Here is a 17,443-nt window from a genome sequence, read left to right on the forward strand (position 1 = left end):
TTTGAAGGGTACTTTGGGGATGGTTTTGATGACCTGAGTTTCTTTTAAAAAATGAGCTGATGTGTTCCTTTTTTCTCCAGATAAATCTCCTGAAGGAGCATCTAGGAAGTCAGAGTCCACCCTTACCTTCGAGAAGGCTTCAGGGCTCAGGGAAGGTGCTCAATAAATGCCTGCTCCTAGCAGTTACAGTAGCATTGCTGAGTCTTTTCTCTTTTCAAAGAACGACTTAACATTCCTCTTCTTCAATATCCGCTAGCGCCTTAATTTCTTTAAATTGACAGTTTCTGACTAAACTAAATTGACAGTTTCTAACTAAAAGGATTACAGAAAAGTAAATCTGGAACAAGGTGTGGAGGCACATGCCTGCAATCTCACCACCAAGAGGCTAAGACACAGGACTCATGAGTTCCAGACAAGTCTGGGCTACAAAGAAAGAAAGTAAAGAGAAAAAGAAAGGAAGAAAGGAAGGGAGGGAGGGAGGGAGGGGAGGGAAAAACAGGAGGGAGGAGGAAAGGGGAGCGAGGAGGAGGGAGGGTCAAGGGAGGTGAGAGGAATCTAAGAGAGGAGAAAACAGGGGAAGAGAGAAGAAGGAAGGGAAGGAGAAAGAGGTAAGTGGCACAGAGTAAACCTGGAATAAATCTAGAGTGTGAAACATGTATCTAAACGTTCATTGGGAAACTCCAGCAGCAATTATTTAGATAGTTGATAGAGATTCTTTTACAACATCTGAAAGGCTCATTAAAACGCTCATCATCTAACTATAAATCCCCAGTTTGTCTTCTCTTAGGGGTACATTCCTGTGTAGAATGCAAATGGATTAGAATAGACTGACTGGGAAGGCAGGGTCAGCCTGTCAGGCAGGAGATAAGTACTGTGGGCATTCTGCTCCCTCATCTAGGATGGGGAATGAGACACAGAGGCAGGTAGAAGAGATGCCAACGCCTATCCTAAGCCACAGGAAGGAGGAACCCTCAGTGACTGTTTCTGTGCCAAGTGAGGCTGCCCCAGGTCTGGAGAGGGCAAGTAGGGGAAGGAGCAGAAAACCTAGGCGATCCCAGAGCTCCAGGATTAAAGTTTGAATAGCAAGAAGCTAGTGGTGAATTTTGAGCAGGAAAACACGGTAAAGGACTCAGCTACATGGCAATGATACAAACAAATAAGTAGAGAACAGCTCAAGATGGATTTCAGGTGTTCTTTGAAAAGGATCTTATTGCCAGTGCTGTTGACCAGAATATTCTGCAAGCACACCCTTCCCTCTCTCTACACTCTGGATCAATAAGCACTAGAGGCTCTGAGGGCACATGTGTCTGAAAGCATGCTCGTCCTTACACTGCCTTAAGCTTCCACCCATTTAACTGACTGCCTGCCAAGTCCTCTTGGAAGAGGAAAAGGGCTGTTCTTACAGCATTTCCCCTACACAGTTAATAAGCTGTGTACCATAAAGCATTACTATCTTGTTAATAAATCAGAATTAAGTGGCTTTTGATGCATGCATGTCTGGTGTAATCAGAAAAGGCAAATGTGCCACCTTCAACATAAGTTTGCAGTTAGCCTTTTTTTTTTTTTTTTGGCAACGAATGCAGCATTTCACTCTCTTTCAGTTTACACTTAGTGCAAAATCATTCATTTTCTTGTCTGACTCTTCGGTGCTTATTTAGAATAAAGAATCCAAGAGGCAGGATGATAAGGACTTTGCCAATGCACACTTGCCTCCTTTAGTGTAGTAAGATTCCTCTCTGTGTGTGTGCATGCATGTACATGCGTGTGTGTGTGTGTGTGTGTGTGTGTGTGTAGGCCAAAAGTTGATGTTAGTTGTCTTTTAATCACTCTCTATGTTAATTTGTGAAACTGGGTCCCACACTAACCTGGTGCTCACATATCAACAAGACTGGCTGCCCACCTTGGCCCGGGCATCCTCTCATGCCCACCTCTCCAGCACAGGGAGTGCTGGTGTGCATCACCACAGTGAGCTTTATTGTGATTTCTGGGGACGGAACTCAGGTTCTCATGCTTTCGTAGCTGGAACCTCACCCAGTGAATCACCTCTCCAGGACCTTTAATTACATCTGTATTCATCTTCATCATGAATATGGACTGAAACACATCCACTGAATTTGACAACTGGGAATGAGATTGTAACTTTGACAAGATGTGTTCCAGCTGTAATCAAGACCAGACCAGGTAGCTTTAAGTGTAAGTTGAAAATGCAGATACTGACAAGGTAGTTGCAAAGCTAAAATTCTGGGAAAAAATACAAGATATAAAAATATAGAAAAGACTATAGCTGGCTTGTTCCATGAATGAACTTCTGTCCATACTGAAAAAACATTCTACACCCATCGCGTTGCCTGGGATTTCATTTCCCACCACTTGTTGCAGTCCTTGGTTGCGGTGTGAATGAGAAACATCCCCCACAGCCTCATGTATTTGAACATTTTTTCCCTGCTGTTTGGAGAGCTTATGGAGCTTTGAGGATGCGCAGCCTAGAGGAAGTACGTCACTGGGGGCAGGCCTTGTCTCTCCTCTCTCTCTCTCTCTCTCTCTCTCTCTCTCTCTCTCCTTCCAGTGATTGGATGAAATGTAATCACTATGCTTTCTGACTGTCAGGGTGGTTTTCTGCTCCTGCTGCTATACGTGCCCACCACGAGAGAATGTATCTACCCTTCCAGAACTATAATCCAAAGTAAACTGTTCTCCCCCAAGTTGTTGTTTTTGGTCAGAGTATTTTATATCAGAAACAGATGAATACCAAACACACTCTTATTCATAAAGTTTCTCTTACTAGTATAAAGCACACACTCTGATGAAGATATAGAGATTTCTCCAACCTCAAAGCATTATGCTTTTTCTCTCTCTACTTTTTCCAATCATTTCTTCCATTGGCTTCAACCAAATTCTATTTGTGAACACATCTGATAACAAAAACTAGGAATGATTTTGCCTTTCTTCATTACTCATCCTTAATTTTCAGTCTTGTCATTAGATGTGTTTGGATACCTATAAACCCTACTACATTCTTTCCTCCTACTCGTACTTCTAAAAGGCTTCATAGCATAAATGGTGTCAAGCTATTTTGGGTCACTTCTGCAATCAGCTGTTGGGGCTGAATGATAGCCTTGCTATTTCAGATGCTTTTATCTTGTCAGAATTTACCAAACATGCATGCTTGCCAAGTGTGTTGCCAAATCAATGGATAATTCTATCCCTGCCACACAATAGCAAACACCAAGGCACCCAGACTGTTTATCTTAGATTAAGGATTTGGGTCTTGCTACATTTACAATTTTGAAAACCACAGAGTTTGAGAATGGAATGCTGCTTTTCATTAATCAGTAAACAAGGATATGCTTACATGGCTAGCCTGCAGTGGTGTTACTGTTTCAAATAAACTCTAAAGAAGTTTTGCATGTCTTCACCTTCAAAGTGCTACATGCAATGTGATTTCAGAACAAAGAGGCATAGCAGCAATCAATGTTACAGAATAGTGTGTATAGTCAGGGTCAGAATAAAAAAAGTTGTAACATTTTTTGACAGAAACAAATACATAGATGGGGACCTAACTATCTCCCTCTGCATACTTGATCTCTTCATTTATAAATTCCCATACATGTAACTTTTTCTCTGAAGTATTCTTTTCTTTTTTCTTATTATACACAATTCCATGAAAACTCTTTTGTCCCTGGTAAATTGTGGGGTATCATTATATACCCTAGATGGATTAAAATAGCTCATGGTACTACAGTCAAGAAGTGTGGAAGCATTCACTATGAACTGTAAAACATTATCTTAGTCTATAAAAGTTGAGATCTATCATACTGATGGCACATAACTACAGACAGTTCTACAACTTACACTGCCCCACATTTTTTTTCACTGATTCCTTTTGCTCACAGACACTAAGCAGCAACCAAGGTATTATTTAGCCCTATATTCTTCAGGAGATACTGCCATCTTCACACAGATATATGGAAGCACACCGTGTGTGTGTGTGTGTGTGTGTGTGTGTGTGTGTGTGTGTGTGCACATGCATGCTCACAAGCATGCATGCAACATGCAACATAGGAGATAAAACCCAAGTCCACAGGAGTATTTGGCAAGTGATGTACACCTCAGCTACAGCCTCAACCAGTATCCCTAAACAAGCCATGATTGTGGCTTCATCCCATGGCATAATTTTTAGAATTAAAAAGCATGACTGCTTTTAATATTTTAGTATTTTAATATTTAATATTCTAGTCCAGTTGATCTGTTAGAAGTCACTAAGGGTAATCAGCAGAGATAAACAATGTCAGACAAATAGATGCTCACAGTGACCAGAAAAGAGTGTGAGGTCTCTAGAAGCTAGAGAAGTTGTTATCTATCTGACATGGATGCTGGGATCAAAACTCAGATCCTCTGCAAGAGCAACAAGCACTTTAAACCACTGAGTCACCTCTCCAGCACCAACATGTGATTCAAGCATCGCTTTCCACAGATGGATGAGCGATGAGCATACAGACAAAGTGAGGAGACAGGTATATGAAAAGGTGATTCAATTTGCCAAGGAAAGAAGATGAATATATTTCCTCTACATGAAATTTCTATATTGAAATTGGTTCTTTGTGCTTGATTTTATCTACTCCATGTTATGGGCACAGCAGGTATTCATCAAATCACTGTTCAGTTTATTCACATAGTTTACAAACTCATCTTACACATTACGCCAGCTTCTATTACTATGTGCAAATCACTTTCTAGAGAAGCCTAAAATAAGAGTTTTACTGTGAAAATCCCCATGTCCACAGGCAGTATGCTTTGAGTCTACTGCCTCCATCCTCCAAATTCAGAATCCAAGAAACATGCACATGCTATTAGACAATATATCTTTAGAATGTATCCTCACAAGGAACTCTCTTACCATGAAGTCTAGAACTCTCAATATCTCTTCTTTTAAAAAGAAACTACAGTCTTAGATACCTGTGGAGTGGGTGTTCACCAAAAATGACATGAGACTACTGAAGTGTTCTAATGTACTAATGTGTTCCACTCAGAAGGTGTTGCAGACACAAAGAGAACACAAAAATTCACATTTGTTCCTCACAATGAGAGGACTGCCATACTCAGATTTTTCAACTGAATGATGTCACACCCCAGAGGACCAGTTCCTGTCAGAAATCCAACCCGAGCAAAGCCCTTCATCTCACTGAGAAAAACGCAACCTGTCAGGAAATGAGTCAATCCTACCAAATGGTTTCTAGAACTTGACCAGAAATATCACTCTGGTGGGTCGGATGTCACTTCTGGCTGCAGTCATCATAACAAGGATACAGAAAAATAGAGCATCTTTTGGTGAAGCCTATCAGGTATATGCTGGATGATCAGTTAGGCTCATCTTAAGGGAGATCATTGATTTTCACACGCTCCCTGGAAATTTACAGATTCTTGACAGGTCTGGTCCCTATGTGGTGGGCTACACATACACTCTAGTAAATCCATAGAAATGGACAATAAGAAGGACAAAGAAAATGGGGGTTACTGAACTGGGAGACAGGGGGCAAGGTGACTTGGTGACTTCACAATGTGCATGAATATTTGTCAAGTGGAAGCCAGACAAATGTACTTCATCTTCCCCAGTGGAAGGCATGTAGGATTTAGCTTTTACAGATGATGGACACAGAATCTTCCTGTCTTAGAGGTTGAGGAAGTAACTGTGTCTCTGAGAGACAGTATAGAAGGGTTTGTGTGTGGCTTTGTGTATATGTGTGGTGTATACATTCATGTCGTATGTCATATGTCTTCCTCAATCGCTCTTCAGCTTAATTTTGAGATAGAGTCTCTCACTGAATCTGAAGCTCATACATTGAGCAAAGCTGTCCAGCCAGGGTGCTCAAGGGATCAATGGGTCTTCATCTCCTCAGCACGGAGTTACACATAGTATTACAGATGTGTGTATAAAGTTGGCCATCCCACAAAGACGCTAGAGATATGAATTTCATGTAGCTTCTCAAATACTTCACTAATTAGATGATCTCCATTGTTCTTAAGAGTCTCCCCAAGTCATTTTTCTTACTAGCATTTAAGGATAAACTTGATAAACATTTGTAGAGACTGGGATACATGCATTAGAAACCAATCAGGTAGTCAAAAGCAAATGGAAGAGTGAGGTTATCATGAGTGTGGGTTCAAGGCTCAACAGGAAGGCCATCATCAATGTATAGCTACAAGCACTTGGTGCTCATCGAATACAGTTTAGCTTGCAAGTGTAAAAGATGAGATTTTGAGACATGTGACATTAAATATCTATAGCATTTCACAAATAACTTATCTGTGCTCTATACATATTAAAATGAAATGCATAGATATATACATTTAATAGCATATTTTCCTAATATTAAAATTAACTTTATTTTTTTTAAATGACTAGTAGGAAATGGAAGAGTGAACATGTGTTTCATACTCATGTCTTACCATCCATTTCTGTTGAGAGTTCTGTTCTAGAGCCAGACTTGGGGGATAAATCCTGAACTAGGTCAAGTCATTTACTATTACTGTATCTACAAAGTAATAGCAGTAGTAACAGCAGAAGCAGTAGTAAGAGCTTGATGTGGTGGTAAAGATATTTCATTCTAGAGCTTGGAAGGCACAGGGAGAAAGCTTTCTGTAAGTTCAAGGTCAACTTATTTATTGTTCATCATGAGTGCCAGGCTAGCCAGGGCTACACAGTAAAACCGCATTTCTTTTGTATGTTTGTTTGTTTTGTTTTGCTTTGCTTTGTTTTTTTGTTTTTTGTTTTGTTTTGTTTAAACGAAGCAAGGTCTTTCATGGCTTCGAACTCACTGACTCAATACCAATGATCTTCCCCTTTCCACCTGCTTAACCTGGGAATATCAGCACAAATCATCTCATCCAGCTTTCTTAAAGGGATTCAAGGGATTTGAACTCAGATTCTTATGCTCTAAGACAAGAACAAAGGAGCCTTCTTGCCAGCCCCCTCAAAAGTTTTTAAAGAGGATTTCACAAACTAATACATGTATAGCAGCATCTGGAATAGAGTGTGACACAGAAACCCGTCGATCCATGCACCCTGTCTGCATAATACTCTGTAATATAGTTGTTTGTCCTCTGCTTGAACATCCACAAAGACGAGGAACTCACATTTCCGTGAGAAAACCTATCACACTTCCAGACAGCTCTGAATATGAACATGTTCACTCCCGGAATGAATAAAAAAAAATTTCTTTCCAACTCCAACTTTTTTGCACTTCTTTATATATGATTCTGTCAGGAGCAAAGAGGAAAACTGGTCATATTTCAATCGCTGTATTTCTGTGCAAAATGTTAAGAGACACCAAGTATGGGACATTGGTTTATTATACAATCCCACAGAACTCCACATCAAAAAACTTCCTGCTGACTGATTAAGATCCTTCTATTAAAGGGATCTTTTTAAAATTTTAAGTGATTTTTATTTTTGTTAGTGTGTGTGTGTGTGTGTGTGTGTGTGTGTGTGTGTGTGTGTATGAGACAGAGGGGGGTAGGTATACACGTGCTATATACAGCATGTGTGGGGAGGTCAGAGGACAGTTTTTACAAATCAGTTCTTGCTGCTCATCATGGATTCTGGGAATCAAACTCAGGTTGCCAGACTTTCGCAGGAAGCACTTTTACCTATGGCGCTACCTTGCAAGCCCAATAAATCATACTTTAAAACATGTTTTAGGGGCTGTAGAGACAGCTCAGGAGTTAAAGAGTGTGCTTGTTGCTCTTGCAGAAGATCAAGGTTCAGTTGCTATCCCTTACATAAGGTAGCTTACCACAGAATATAACTGCAGTTCCAGTGTATCTGATGCTTTCTTTTGGCCTTTACAGAGACCTGCATGCATGTGCAGGCACACATCTGTACATACATACAAGCAACTAAATAATAACATAAAGTATTTTTAAAAATGAACACCACACTATGATTTCTCACAAATGCTTCACTCAGGAAGAGCTCCTGTCTTCTCAGCGACATTATCTCCTAGGACCAAGGATACCTTTAGCAGGTACATATGATATAGAAATGAAACATCATCTGCTCATGTCTCTCAACCCAGTCCCAGGAATGATCAAGGTCACGCCATTTACTCCTAGTCATATCTGAAGTCTTACCACTCCCTCACATTCTCTTGAGAATTTCCAAGCTAAGATTCCACACAGCTGTTCAAACAGTTCTGTTTTAATAAGCCACTTAATGAAAAGAAACATGGATATGGTGGAGATTTTCCAGGACTGAGTTTCCTGAAACTGGCAATGGTTCCTCAGAAAGCCAACTAAAATAAAATGATGTCTTGCAGTATTTTGCAACTTCCTTGGCCTTAGACTAGGTGACTACTGAATAGCCATCTCCACAGAAATGAAACCATCCATTACCTCATACCCCCAACTGGTTCTTTAAGATTCGGGAAGTAACAAAATTTTGCAGGGTTCAGGAAGTCAACAAAACTCACAAGTCTCTGGAAGCCCCTAAAACTTACAAGACCCACAAGGCCTCTTCCTAAGGCTGCATGTGTAACAGTTACTATGGAGAGGAGACACTATCTGCCAAGCTGCCTCCAAGTCATTGGAGGAACTCCAGTTACGCAGCTTGTGTATGCCATCACCCATAATACAGTGGACCTTCCATGGATGTAGCTCTCTTTAAGGTACCCACCCTCCTGGAGTTAACCCTGATAAACTTACCGGTTCTCTAAGGTAAGTTTGAGCAGAGTTGTTTCTTTAGTCAATTGAGCCAGCACCCTATCTTGGGTGAACAGATGCTTTTTTTCCCCTCATATCTCTCTAGGAAAGGTCATAAAAAAAATGCCAAGGTTCCCTCAGTTCCAGCATTCTAATATGAAAAAATGATACTGAAAATGTTTCCTGCTTTGAAATATCAGTTAATAGGATTAGACAAAGTGATTCTCATAAATTCAGCCTGATATGTAGCATGTCAGAGGTCACTGATAATTGGCAGCCACTGCCGTTGCCCACCTATGTGCTGTTAGGCCTCTCCCAACATGTCTTCAAATGGCTGTTGTCACCCAGGCCTCTGTCACTGTCTCTTTCACAGCATTTTCCGGAACTCACTGTAGAGGTGACTCCCCTTTCTACTCAAAACCAGTGCCATCAGAACCCCACCAATAGATGCTAATGAGGAAACAGATTTAATCAAACAATAAAATTAGATTTTACCCCCTGAGTTGTTTGGACAGAGAAAGGACTTTATGAGCTACCCTAATCAGAGAAATCTCGGTGAAAACATAATTAAAACTGGGTTTTAACTCACAGGTAGGATTTGGAAAACTGCTGCAAGAGGAGGTGGGGGTGACAGTGTTTGTGACCTTGTTGGATAAAGTGTGAGTCTCATGGATGTCTTGAAAGAGACCAGGCTTGGTAGAAAAGAGCAGATAACAGAAAGTTGACGACTGGTACAAGTTCAAGTTGATGTAGGATCGAGAAGGTTATTTTTCTATACAAGTATCATTTCTACTTTTCAGGAACCATCTAACAGTGTTTAAGTTTAGTCACAAGAAATTAAAAGGGGGGCAGCAAAATGGATTAGCAGGTAAAAGTGATTGCTGCCAAGCTTGAGAGTCTAAATTCAAGCCCCAGAATTTACAAGGTAAAGAGAGAAAATGACTCCTCCAAGTTATTCTCTCTGGCCTCCATACATTTGGGTGTATGCTTATACAAGCTCTCTCTCTCTCTCTCTCTCTCTCTCTCTCTCTCTCTCTCTCACACACACACACACACACACACACACACACACAATAAATAGATGTTTAAAAGATAAAAATAAATCTCAAAGAAAATATGAAAGAATTTTCCTCAGATAATTTTGGAGGGCATTAACAACTCACCTCTCTGTGGTTGTCCAGGAAGTATCACAATGTAAATTACATAATAATTTGTGTAAAACAATGCTTCAAAATGAATGGAAGTCAGTATAAAATAAATCGACTTTAATTCTAAAGACTAGAAATGGAGGCAGCAGGGAAGAAAAATTACTTTTTCCCTGAAGAAAAACAAATTCTGTCAAATTCCTCCTGTACAGATAATTTTGATGAAGGGTCTGAACATCTGAAGGGAAGATGATCTACTCCTGCAGTGGGTGACCTTGATTAGAAATTTGGTTCTGCCCCTACTAGTATTATTCTTACTGCATGTTTTATGTTTAAGCATCTTCCTGTTCCTTTAGAGAAGCAAATCGAGTTGAAAATACAGTGGCTTTATCTGAATTGATAGCTCAGCTGAAAGGGGTTTCCATACCTTGAGGCAATCAGTATGCCCCTGTTTAAATAGATATAAATGTTATAGGCAAAACACTACAATATAAATCTAAACAGATTTTAAATTCGACTACATAGGATGCCAATGGTTGTACTTAGTCTTGTCCTGACTAAAAACATCCAGAGATAATATTAACATATTACAACTGCTAGCACTCAGGTACAAGCGAACTGGAAGATGTAATACTCGAAAAGGGGCGGGGTGATACTCCTGGTAGCTGAATCAAGACCATCTAAAGGAAAGTTAGGGGAGCCACCTGCAGGACACCAGGGTAGTCGCCAAAGGGACCTGCACGAGACCCATTTACCTAAAAGTACAGAAATACTTTGATATTTCTATATCCTGAAAGGCTGTATCAATCACAGTAGCCAGATCACTCCAAAAACACCTAACATAAGCACAAATGATAGAAATCAATAGAGGAGCGTCCAGAAGCAAACTCGGGAAGACAGTTCTGTAAGCGTCGGCCTTACTATAATTAAAACTCCTCACTTATACCTACTGCATGGTGTGCTTATAAAAATACCATCTGAAAGAATCCAAAATTAAAATAAGCATTACTACAAAACTATACACCAAGACCAAGGCAACTGTGCCTGACTGCTGCGAAGTTTCCAGTTCTTCCCAATGTTGTGATTCTTCCAAAAGTAATGGACTGCTCAGTAACATAGCACCAGGGCACCAATCTGCAGCCAGCCCTCATGCAGGCAAGTGGAACACAGCAAAGAGCTTTTCCTGCAGTCAGGGCATTCAGAGATTAGTTGTGTGTTAGTTACTTGGGATTCTGTTTTTAGCTGGCGCATATTTAATTACAAAGGGCTCACAATTAAAATATGCCTAGAGAGGCAAAAGCAAAAGCAAGCATTGTAGGCTTTGCTGCAAAATCCCTTCTCCTCTGGTGCTGATAGCCTTTTGCTGCATACAGGAAACACTACCATGTGGATTCCCTTCTCTAGGTCAAGAGTTCTACTTTTCCCTTATGAGGACCATTTTTTAATCTACCCCCCCTAAAAAAAAATTTCCAGATATGTGTATCACAGCAAGGAGTTGTTGTTTTAGAATTATTCAATCACAGACACCAAATAACCAGAAGCTAATATGCCCTCTGAGATGCTCTGAAATTCACTGTGTTTTTTCCCAGCTCTGTATCACAGTCACATAACACACCAGTTTTTACATGCACCAACCAGGTGACTTGATCGTTCACTTGACAAGCTGAGTGTGAGTTCAGCGCTCCACCTTTTGCAGCAACCACAAGCTTTTACCCACAGTGAAATCTATTCCACAGCACCTCTAGTGTTCTACAAATTCACTGAAGGAGCAGAAGGATGTGAATTTCACTAATATCCTCTGCTTCCCTCTTCTCTTTGGGTCCAATACTTGATCTAGTAGTTATGGGGTGTTCATTTTAAACCACCAGCTGGAAACGGGACATTCACATCACCCTTCCAAGGATCAAGGAGCATCACAGAAGAGAAGGAGGTTCAAAGACTGTACAAGATACAGGTTGGAAGTGCTGTGAAAGTATCTCCAGGAAAGGATAAGGTCACATTGCCCCCAGGAACTCACCGTGACTGTGATTACCAGCCCAACACACAGAGAAGACTGAACCCAGCACTAGCCCATCACTGCTAGGAGAGGGCTCACAATGTCCAACTTGTCACAGGGAGACTCTGGACGATTAATGGGTGTTGAGAGAGTGAGGTGTCTCTTTCTTTGGTGGTACAGCCATTGATAAACTTTCCACATTCCTACAAATAACTCTGGACTCTGGCTCAGCCATGCAACCCCAATTAAATGCAGTGGGTCCAAAGCAAAGATACCAAGTGGAATGGCTTTGCTAGAATGAAGGAAGATTTTAGTGAGAGAGAGAGAAGGCTCAGCAAGCATAACCATAGTGAAAACTGTGTATATATGTATGTAAGATAGTCAAAGAATAAAAAGTAAACTAGAAAGAAAGAAATCACCAGTGGTTTATTGAGCGCAACTGGCCATATAGTTAGCCATGGCTGTTTTCTTAAAGGAGGAAAAATCAGTAACATAATCTCAGTTAATGGAGAAGTTTTAAAGGAGAAAACCTGAGAATAAAAACATTTAACTTGGAGCAAGGTGCCAGTGATTTGAGATGTGCTCACTTGCAGATTCCAATCAAACTCACAATAGTAAACTTGGGGAATTAAATCAGACCTAAAAGTCTTCCCACTTTCACAGGTTTGATGTGTTAATTATCACTTAGATATTAATCCTGCTAACAACTCTAAATTAAGGACTCATGCTATAGCTACGAAGCTGCCTGGTGCTAAAATGACTGTGGCTGAGTGTCTTTTAAAGTTGTATACTGGGAAATAACTCCTTGTGAAAACATAAAGAATGTAACCTTAAATTCAGACACAGAACTCTAAAAATTTAGGATGCCCATGTAAGTGGATGTAGATAGTGAGCCGATCTCCTGTTGTTCTGTTGTTCACGGCACAAGCCTCTGTGCCTCTGAAGCCTGTTTGCTTATGACACTGTACATTCCATCCCAGAAACTGGTATAGTTGACACAATTTAGAATTCTTTAATCGTTCACTTAATATATCGTATCGTTTGTCATTTTGACTGTTCACCAGTCAGCCTTCCTCTATCACTCTATTCAAGCCTTTCGATCAAAGTTATTACATTAACGCCTAATCTTAACAAAGGTGTACAGAACATCAAAATTGCAGTTTGGACAGGATGGCTTATTTTTTTTCAACAAAAGAATTGTATTACTCTAGCTTCATCTTCTGAAGCACAATTAAAAGGGGTTGACAGACTGAAAATGGTTCAGACACTCCTCTCCCATTAACTTCCATCCTAGCCTTTCATTCTGTCTGCTTAGTCAATGACTTAAAGACAAACTTCATTTTTACAGATATAATAAAAAAATAATTATTCCTTCAGAAATAAGACTCGCAGCAAGTAGACAAAGTTTTCAATGGCCTTTGTAAAGAAGAACATCTTAAATATCGTTTTCCTTCCATCCCTCTCTTTCCCTTCAAAGACAAGCTCAGTAGAGAGCAGAATCGTACATTTAGTCACCAACTTACCAATGCCAGTCCTCAAAACAGCAGTCTATGTTTGCATGCTTTTTATGATAGGCAATTATTATCTGCCTAGCCTTTCAAGTTTTTAACAAGCAACAACTTGGATGAAAACAAAATGAAGAAGGATCAAGAAATATTGCAAAGACCATTTTTCCAAGTATCAATTTAAATACTGAGGTAAATATTGAGTGAAGCCATTGTGTTTCAAACGTCACAATAGACCTAAGAGGTCTACCATCAACAGGCAGCACTCTCCAGGGTACAACATATCCAAGCCCTTGGGGCATCTTCAGAACCCTGAAAGGTCTGCAGGTACGAAGAGCTTCTGGACCTGTCTACAAGAACTTGTGAGCCATCCACATCCTCCACATCCTCTAAAGCAATATGACTCTCACAATTCTTTAGAAGCATATGGGTGAGTTGCCACAAGACCAGAAAAACATCATCTTTACAATCCCGTTACATTTAAACTTGCATGAACAGAAGTTTCCAGTCCTTGGCTTCCAGCAAGTCCACAATGACCAGGGAAAGTAGAAGCCAGTCTGGAGGATTCCACTCCCTTCTGCTCTCCCTGTGCCCCTAAGACAATAGGGAGTTTGTCACATTAAGTTTTCAAAGCTGGTTCTTGTTAGTAATTGCATAGAGGTTTAAAAACAGGAGAGCATCTAAGGAAAGCCTCAAGATTGAAACTTTCTATAACCTTTAACCCACAAAGTCCAAAGCATGCACTCACCACTGAACAGGACTTCTTGATTTGGTTAGTGGTATCCTTAAGTGGCTTTCTGGAAGCCTTAACTGAGTTAGAAGGAGGGGATTTCCCTCTAGATCAGCTCCTCCCAGTTACCCAACAACCCCAGATTATTTTCTGAAATGCCGGAGGCGATAAGAAAATCTCTCTAACATCTAAAGATAGCCTGGAAAAAGGAAACTCAAAAAACAAACAAACAAACAAAAAAAACAATGCACAGGCACAGACACACTCACACACAGGTTGGTTGGTATGACCCCGCCCCCCATCTGCATGGATTACCCATCTGATAATAAACACTCACAGGTGTGTTGAGAAAACATCAGGTAGGTACTTTCTACCAGACCACCACATACAAGAATATGTGAAGGAGGACAGTAGCCAGTTGCCAACAGACCACCCCAGCATTAAAAAGAGCGCCAGGAACCTTGGCGCTTTCTAGAGAGTGGACAGAAGTCTTCTGATATCATTGTACTCCATTCACTGGTCAGCATTTAATCCCAGGAGCTCTTAAAAGATGCTCATTCTTTAAAATTTTTCAAAGGAAAAAAGCACCGTTAAATAGCATTCCTGCCTCTACAAGAGAGTGTGTGTACAATTGCATGTGTCTGTGTGTGTGTGAAAGAAATACAGCCAGGGAATGCTTATTGCCCTCATCCTCAACTACACACACACACACACACACAGAGAGAGAGAGAGAGAGAGAGAGAGAGAGAGAGAGAGAGAGAGAGAGAGAGAGAGAGAGAGAGAGACCAAGCTTTCCAACTTCAAGACTCAATGTATGGGGACGCCAGAGAGCTGAGGTTTCACTTCCCTTTTCAAATAACTTTAATAGTGTATAGAACATGCAAGATGCAAAGTGGGAGCGTTAAGAGAAGGCATGCTGCTCCTTCCCCTCGCCTCCCACTTTGGCATGCTGGACCTGTTCTCTCTCTCTCTCTCTCTCTCTCTCTCTCTCTCTCTCTCTCTCTCTCTCTCTCTCTCTCAGCACTGTGGTGTCATGTCCAACCTGTGCGCTCCCCTGTCCCCTAGGACACCCCTCGCCCCCTCAAGAACCAGGGGCACGTAAACTGTTGCTGTGGCCTTCTGTCGCTGCAGGGAGAAATCAGAGGACGCCGCAAAACTTCTTGGCTTGCTCAGGTATCCTCTTGGGTCCCTGAGCACCCACGCGCGGATTTCGCTGTCCGGGCTACCCAAAGGGGACCCTTCACTCGACCAGTCTGAAAAACCTACAGAACTCCCCGTGCTGGGATCGTGAAAGCTCTAAGGTTCCACGCACAGAAGGGGGAACCCCCGGTTCCCTTCATAGGTTCCCCACAAAGCAAGCTGGAGCCCCATGCTTTCTCAATCCAATTGCCTGAGACCTATGCCCAAGTAGTGGGGTGTCCCTGCCTGCCCTTCCCAGCAGAGGATCCAAGCATTCTGCACCCCAGCAGCCAATCCTTCCCGCAGCCCAGAACCAAAGGCTCCGGTTCCAAGTTCCCGCGACTGGCTGGGAGAAGGGACTAGGGAAGCTGCCTGGCTAGGAAAGTCTGTGCGGGAGGCGCCCCCGGTCGGGGCAGCTACCTCTCCATCCGTCCAGCCAAGGGGACCCGCGGCATCAGTCCCTGCCAGCTGGGGCACAGCGCGGCCGCACTCACCAGCCTCGCCCGAGCCGCAGCTGCAGCTTCTGGGAGCCGCCGAGCCCAGAGCTTTCCCAGTGAAGATGGTGGTGTGTGTCGGGAGACCACCCATTCCAGCGTCTGGCAACCCGGCTGCGACTCTGGCTGCTCAGCACTGAAGCTGGAGGAAGAGGAGGACGAGGAGGAGGAGGAAGGAACGGCGCAGTCGGACGCCATCTGCTGTACACCTCTGCGCATCTATTGGCTGCCTGGTGCGTCCCCGGGAGCCGCGGGGCGCCGGGCCACCGGGAGCCACCTTGCGCCTAGCCTCCCCAAGCAGCTGCTCCGGTGCCCCTCCCTCATGCCTTTTCCTCCTCTTTCATCTCTCCTCCCGGCCCGGCCCTCCTCCCCTTTTCTGGGTTGGTGCACCCTTCAGACCCCAGAACTCGCCAAACCAGCTCCCCTGGGTGAGCAGCCTGAGGTGCAATAGCCTTAACCCCCTTGGCTCCTCTGCGCTCATTAACGCAACTGTTTTTCCCAACTCTAAGCTTCTGGAGTGCAGGTGCCAGCTAGATGAGGGAGACTCCCCAGCTGGGTTGAGCACCTGGTATCTAACCTTCTGAGCCCCTGGTAGGCACAAGAGGAAATCCAAGGGAAGATGGGGTGGGGTTGATCTTGGCACACTTGCCTGCAGGCACTTACTGAGCCATCCCTCAAGCTTCCCTGAGCCTCAGAGTTCCTCCTGATGACAACAGAAAAAAATAATAAAGATCCCAATGGCATGTGGAAAAGCACACTAGGGGTGCCTCCAGGGAACCACTGGGGTACTAAGGCAGACATAGACCTGTTATGAGCCACCCAGAGACTGTCACTGCAAGTCAATCAGATACTTGGGAAAAGCCTAAGCTCCAGGATCCTTTGGTTTACAGCATCCTTGGTCCAAGAGCCAATGAGGTGTGGGAAGTTTGCCTCCTAGGTAGGGATGTCAGAGGCAGCTAGTAGCCTGAGGAGTTCTAGCCTGCCCAAGTGAGGTAGGCAGAAATGCAGCCCAGATCACTCTCAGGCGGGTGAGGAAGGAGCTTGAGTTCTGAAGGTCCTTTGCCTACCCTGACACTTGTTCCAAACCCTCCTGGTTTCTGACAGCTTTGATCCAAAGAACTTCTTAAGCTTGTTCAGAGAGATGAGGTTGCTTCAAAAGGAGAGAAGGAAGGAAGGGGGTAGGGGGAGTAAAGACTACCTATTGCCAATTACTGGGAATTTTGCTTGTCTTAGCTCTTTTAAAAGTGTGAGCACAGAGACAGCGAGGAATGTATCCTTCTTATTTTATTCAGTGCCTGGCACACCATGGGTGTCTAAAAGAAGCAAAAATAATAACGATAAAATTAAAGCTTGATGTCATAGCACAAATTAGATTAAAGAGATAGAGTAGCTAGGATCTGCCACAGGGGGACAAACAAATCAAAAGGATGTAAGTGCCATTGTAAGTGGAAATGTGAATATTTTGGTGGGGAGCTTGCTGTGGGACAGGTTCTGAGAGTGGGAAGCATTAGCCCTTGAACCCAGTAATCGCTATTGTCCTGGGGAGCTCTGTGCTCACACTCAGGGTTATGTCTCTCGTTTCCAGATCATTGTCTTAAAAATACATCAGCTGCCATCCAGATCTCACAGTATCTCCCCAAGTTCAAGACCACATGATTTGTTACCCCCCAAGTGGTAAAAAAAATGCCAAGTAGAAA

General features: G+C 42.5%; 1 protein-coding gene across 1 annotated transcript in view; it reads right to left on the minus strand.

The window, feature by feature from the left end:
* Nucleotides 1-16,040, minus strand: part of Thsd7b (thrombospondin type 1 domain containing 7B) — an 834,275-nt gene extending 818,235 nt beyond the window's left edge. Inside the window, exon 1 of the mRNA XM_028773130.1 lies at nucleotides 15,747-16,040. The gene's annotated coding sequence lies outside the window, so the exon portion shown is untranslated. The remainder of the gene's footprint in view (nucleotides 1-15,746) is intronic.
* Nucleotides 16,041-17,443: the final 1,403 nt, after the last annotated feature.

This window comes from Grammomys surdaster, unplaced genomic scaffold, assembly GCF_004785775.1.
Source record: "Grammomys surdaster isolate TR1022 unplaced genomic scaffold, NIH_TR_1.0 221, whole genome shotgun sequence".
Taxonomy (NCBI): Eukaryota; Metazoa; Chordata; class Mammalia; order Rodentia; family Muridae; genus Grammomys; species Grammomys surdaster.